The sequence below is a fragment of the Python bivittatus genome, unplaced genomic scaffold, assembly GCF_059951505.1.
Source record: "Python bivittatus isolate LINGU-HERP-01145 unplaced genomic scaffold, Pbiv_v1 ctg000080_np1212, whole genome shotgun sequence".
NCBI classification, from domain to species: domain Eukaryota; kingdom Metazoa; phylum Chordata; class Lepidosauria; order Squamata; family Pythonidae; genus Python; species Python bivittatus.
In genome coordinates this window covers 8,390,277-8,396,912 of record NW_028277035.1, presented here as the reverse complement: position 1 = coordinate 8,396,912, position 6,636 = coordinate 8,390,277, and positions in this window count along the sequence as shown.

Below are 6,636 nucleotides of genomic sequence, written 5' to 3'. Positions count from 1 at the left end.
TTATACTTATTCCACTAGGAGCTGGACATTTAGGGAAAGTACAGTGTTTTCTGGTATTATTCTACTTACAGCAAAACTTGCTCACTTCCCTTAGAACATTGTTGTCCAAACTTGGCCACTTTAAGATGAGTGGACTTCAACTCCCAGAATTCCCCAGCCAGCCTGGCTGGGGAATTCTGGGAGTTGAAGTCCACTCATCTTAAAGTGGCCAAGTTTGGACAACACTGCCTTAGAGTGTAAAAGAAAGCCTCCTGAACCGGGGCTCTGCAGAATTCTAAGGTTCCACAAGAGGCTGCTAGGGGTTCCACGAGAGATCATGACTGGAAAAAAAATGTATTTTTTGAACTTCATGCCCTCCCCACTTGCAGTGGGGAGAATTTTTACACACCACGACTTAGCTGCCAGACTGCCACTTTGCTGTTGTTGTAAATTTTCTAAAACATGGATTGTCTAAGTTAGAAGTGAACTTATTTTGAAGTTTTTGTATTTTTTGCCATTTTTATGCAGGGATCCCCTCAGACCTGAGAATTATTTCAAAGGTTCCTCCTGGGTAAAAAGGTGAAGAAAGGCCAGTGAAAGAAATCCTATGGGTGTGAAAGGTTTATTAATGTACAGTAAAGCACATTCTGTATTCCAGTGGTCACAGTGATGTATCACGTATATGATGTGAATTTTGTTGATTTGTAATGGCATTCCTAGCAGGCATGGATCGATTAATTTAGCATTGCAAGTCACTTGACTGTCAAAGCCTGGTGCTGAACTCTTAGGCCAGGTGATGGCCTTCTGTTTCACCGCACTACTGGACTTGAGGCAAACCCACTGAACGGATACTGGGAAACAACGCTAGAATACTGCAGGCAGCTGGAGAGATGCTTACACAAGGAAGGACAGCACACACTCAGTCAGTACACAAGTACCTCATGTCACCCATGAGACATTCATTCAAATTCCTTTCTAAGCTGTAGATGACTGCTCCAATTCTGTACTCTTTCCATGCTTTTTGCTCAGTAGGAATATATAACACGAACATAAACAGGACATGCTTCCATAAGAATATATTCATTCTAGATTACGTATATTCAACATCTCATACAGGATCAGTCAACACTGTCCAATCATGACATTTCTAAAAAGGGCTATGTTGTTTATGTTATATTTATTTTATATTGTTCATTCTCCACAGAGTTCTAGGGGCTCACAGCAATGGCAGTTAAAACTTTACAGTACTCTAATACCAAACAATCCATAAATCAACAGCTAAAAAGCACTCAAAGAACATTTTAAACCATCATAAACAGCAATTGATAAAAACAGTACTGAGGATTAGATTTTAAATTTTAGAAAATCTAAAAATAAGATTTTCACTGACTTCTGGGAAATGAGGAACTTTAGGTTGGGAAAAGCTGAGATTCATGATCAGAAAGTACCCTATCTCTTAGACGAAAGGAACAACTGCTAAAAAGACTCTTTCTTCTCCATTTCTCTCTGTCTCTCTCTGTCTCTCTGTCCCTTCATTCTTAGGCATAAGCAACCAGGAGAAGCTATAACGACTTTATGTGTGACACAATGTCATCAGACAAAGGGTGTGAATTATGCAATTTGCATCAGTTGCATCAAGATTGATGCAAATTACAGAATATGCCTCATTTGCACAATGATGTAATGATGCACATGATGTTATTTGCACCCCCAGTGGCTGCTCACGCTGTCATGCACAAATACAGAGAGAGAGAGAGAGAGAGAGAGAGAGAGAGAGAGAGAGAGAGAGATGCATGAATAAGATAAGATTTGTGATTTTTTTTCTATTTATTAAAAAAAATACCACTTCTCAAATATTTTCAACCAGCTTACCGTAAGATGGTAGAAATCCAAAAAAAGTCATTATGTTTAACCAGTTAATAGAAAGCATACACATTAAAATGAATGGGAGGGGAAAATGAAGTGAAGTGAAATGAATCCAATAAATAACCATCTTTCCCATTCACATCAGGAAGGCTGGGAGAAATGATGATCTTTAGAAGGTGCCTAAGCAGTACAACAGCCCCTTGAAAATCAGGAGGGAAGAGACTTTTTACCGGCTTACCAATTTGTGGCATCTGAAATAGGAGTTTTCCAGGTAGTCTTAATGATTATAATGTGGATAGTTACCTACTGGGTCCCAAGTTGTTTAGCTGAAGCTACCCAAAGATTTTGAAACACGTGACTGGTTTACCTTTCCCTGGATCCCTGGGGCTTCCTGTGATTTCTGGCCTCTGAGTGCAATGGAGGGGTGCATTCTTTTATATACATTTCTAGAGTGGGATGACATCTCAAATGAAACATTAAAGTGCAGCCAGCATAGCATGCTTAAGCTGATGTTCTTTGAAGCTCTTGGTTGTGCATTTTCAGGGAAAAGCAATTCCCTTTGGAAAGGGAAATAGACTATTAACCTGTTTGTGACTTGTGTTAATCTACAAATGTGGTTTCTATTCTTTCAAAAATATACAGGACTAGTTTAGTCTTTTAGAAAGCTGTGCCAAAAGTACACTTTGGGCAGCTTCTACAGACAATTTTCCATTTGGCTGAAATGCTTCTCCCTCTTTATATTTATGAAAATTGCTAACACCTAATAAATACGAAAATGAGACTTGTTTTCAAAAAGCTAGACATGCCTATATTCAAAGCAGCTGAACTTTTCTTATTTACCTTCAGGCATTTGTTGAATGCTATTATTACTGTTGGGGTTGGGGAACTATCTGAGTACCAAGGCTGTACAACAACATAATGCAAATGCAGATCTCAGAGTAGATTGGGGCAATTTGGAGTAAGTTGCTCAGCACTATCTGATACATGCAAAATATGCAACATTTGCTTTCACCAAACAAAACCATTCCTATTGCCCAGGATGATAGTAACCATGAGATGGGTGAAGGAATTATACTCCTAGATGAAGCTTCAACTATGCTGAGGAGGATCAGTTACAGAAACATCACTTTTGATTGAATGAAATAAAACAGTTGTGATGACAAGAATCAGGTCCTGTCAGCCCATCAAGGAGGACCAATTCAGAAAACAGACACACAAGACATACTAGTATTATTATATAGGCTATAATAACAGAATCTTGAACGCTTGACTGTGTTCCCCTTTCTCTTCCTGTTATACCAAAGAGAGTCAATGTGGGATGATCTTCAGTTTCTTTCTCATACTTTCTTGTTTTCCCAGGCTTGGGCTTTACTAACAGTTGACACATATCTCCAGGGTTACCTCTGTGCTCCTGTATAGGTCTGTTTACAGTGAATCTATCTTCATCTAAGATTTGATCATGGATGTTAGGGAAGTTTTGGCATGTATCACCAAACTCTGTCTTATCATGGGCAGATAACATTCTCATAAGTATGAGATTGATGTGAGCCATAGACCTTCACAGGGAGAATGGGCTAATTAAGAAGGTCTACCCCCATGTCTGATGGGCCAGGGGACTTTCAGGTGGCACTTGAGGAGTTTCCTAACAATTCAGAGAGCAGCCTCTGGATTATGGAGATGACTAGGAGACTGGGGAAATTGCTCCTGAGTGATCTCTCTGCATCTGCCATTGCTCTTTGGTATATTGGGGGGCTGCAAGAAATGAAATGAAGAGATGCCTAGGGTGATGCCTCACAGATTTCAAGATTTCCAATAATATATTTTAGCTTCTAACATCTTCTAATCAAGTTTTATTTTGCTAGGAGAGGGGGCTAACTGGCCATCAGCTCTTCCTTCACCTGCTTTATAATCCTTCCTACATTGATCATTCCCAGGAAGAATAGCTAGATGCTGGATTGTTAGGAAACTCCCCAAGTGCCCCCTGGAAACACTTTGTCATCCCTACAGAGGTCTAGAAAAGAGGAAGCCATTTGATCAGAAAGTGAACTGATAACAGTAAAGGACTGATCATCCACCAATTCCAGATCCAATGTTCCACTGAAAGCACTAGGTTTAACATGTGACTGCCAAAATGAGTACAGGTTGATAACATGGGACAAGTCCATCCTGGATTCTTAGCTCATGATATGTGGAGACTCTGGCTAGGAGGTGTTTTATTCAGCTTTGGCTGGTGCATAATTTCTGGAATGTGGGTCACTGATTATAATCACTCATGCCCTTGTCATCTTTTGATTGGATTACTGTAATGCACTTTACATGGGGCTGCCCTTGAAGACCCCCCAGAAACTTCACTTGGTACAAAATGTGGCTGTCCATGAGAAAGTGGATTAGACATGTTATTGACATGCTTCACCATTATTGTGTGAGCTGTATTGGCTCTCAGTTTGTCTGAGTTGCAATTAAGGTGCTGGTTATCACCCATTAAGCCCTGTATGTTTTGGAACTGAAGTATCTTTGAGGCCACCTACTCCATGTTGAATCTGCCCACCCAATATATACAGGTAGTCCTTGGTTAGCAACTACAATTGGGACTGGCAACTCTGTCACTAAGCACTGTGGTTGCTAAGCAGAAAATCATGTGACTGCAAGGGACTTATGACATCACTTCCTATTCTGTGGTTAAGTGAATCACTGTGGTCATTAAGTGAGACATCACATGACCGTGACTTGTGATTTTACTTCCATGTTCTCCATTAACTCTGCTTGTTGGAAGCTGGTCATGAAGCACACAAATGGTGATCACATGACCGCAGGATGCTGCAACGGTCGTAAATGTGAGGATTAGTCGCAAAGCTGTTTTTTTACACTGGCATAAATTTGAATGGTCATTAAACGAGGCAGTCAGTAAGTAAGGACTACTTGTATGAGCAAAGTACTTATGTATCAGGAAATGTAATAAGAGTGGGCTTAGAAGCAGGCATTCTCTGTAGACCTCCCCTCCTATGGAACAGCTTGTTCCTGAAGGTGAAAGTAGCCCCTTCCCTCATCTTTTGAAAACTTATTGTTTTAGACTGGAGACTAGAATTTTGTTTTTATGTGTGAAATGGAACACCATGGAATTGTACTTTTACCTGTAATTATTTTTTGTACTATTTGTTCTACCATTATACAATAACACACTTGTTATTGTATTGTTTCTAATGGTTCTATTGCATATACTTAACTATAAATTGCTTAGAGTCCATCAAGACTGAAGTGGTATAAAAGCAATATAAATAAGTAAACAATTGTCTTGATTGCTTATTTATCGAGAGCAGTGTTTCTCAACCTTAGCAACTTTAAAATATGTGGACTTCAACTCCCAGAGTTCCCCAGCCAGCATGCTGATCTAGAGGGATGTGGGTGTTCTCCTTTGGTAGGGGGCTTCAAGGAGAGATTAAGGTCACTGTTAAGGAAAGGCCTCCATGTACTGTGCGAGAGTCCTTTTGTTAGGCCCAAACTAATTCTATTGCTCTAGCTCAGCCATTGAAAAAGCTTCATGAATTAAAAAGAACTGAAACATATTGGAGATTTCATTTTTATCCTATAAAGATTCCAGGTCTTTTCCAATACTCTCCTTATGATGGCCCTTTGAAAGCTGACTGAATTCAAAGATAATGTGAGTTACCTTTGGGCAGATCAGTAGACATTTTAGAGGCAGGAACTCTTTTGTGAATTGTTGAGATAATCTATGCACCATACCCACTTGGGGCTTTGTCCATCGCAAAAAAAAAAAAAAAAAATCTGGCATATTCACTGCCATAGCCATCCATTCACCATCCCTTATCTGTTGTATCTGAACACCAAATACAAATCTATTATATTTGGGACACAAAGATTGAATCTGCATGACTTGTTTATCTATGGTTTATGGCATTAACCCCATTTTGTACTTTGTGCTGACATTTAACTACCACAGAGGCCAAGTTTGCATAACACTCCAGGCTCAAATGTACTTGGCATATTGTGCTTCAGCGTGCCACGCTTACCCAACCATCTGATAGAAGAGCACAAGGCAGCCATTTCACTGTGCCTTGAATTTCAGATCAATAGAGAATTATTACCTAGGTGCATTTATATTAATTCTTTGAGATTTAAAATACGATTTTCAAAAGGATAGCCCACCACACAAAACATTGGAATGATTTCAGGTCTTGGTAACCTTTTAATCTGTAGTGAGTAAGTATTGAAATCTCCATAGGTGTTTGCTAGAACTTTATACCTAGCGTGGGGGTTTTAAAAGGAAATGCAGTTAGTCTCAACTTTGGAAGAGTGAAACTGTTAATTTTGTCTTCTCTCAGTCTTCCAGTCTGTTAAATGCATCACATTCAGTTCATCAAATCTGATTTTTAAAAAAACTCAAAATTTGAATGCACTTTGATACGTATTTTACCAAATACAGTTTTTTGTTAAGTATATACCATTTTTACAAATATTTTCCCTAAATATAAGGAATACATTATTTTCATGAACATATGCATTTCGTATTTTTTCTAACATGCATTTCACTGTCCATATTTACAGGATGCAGTCAGAAGAATACGTTTCTTCCCATTTGGCTCCTTAGAACTGAGGGGTGGGGGGAGACCAATGTCCAAGGTGGTTTTTTTTTTTAATGATGCTTTGGATGCCTTACACACCTCTTTCATCCCTTAACAATCCCCTCAGTTCCTGAAAACATAAAAGGGTTCAAATGTGTTAGGATGTTCTCATGGGAAGAAATGCACCTCATTTCGTTTCATCCTCATTCAT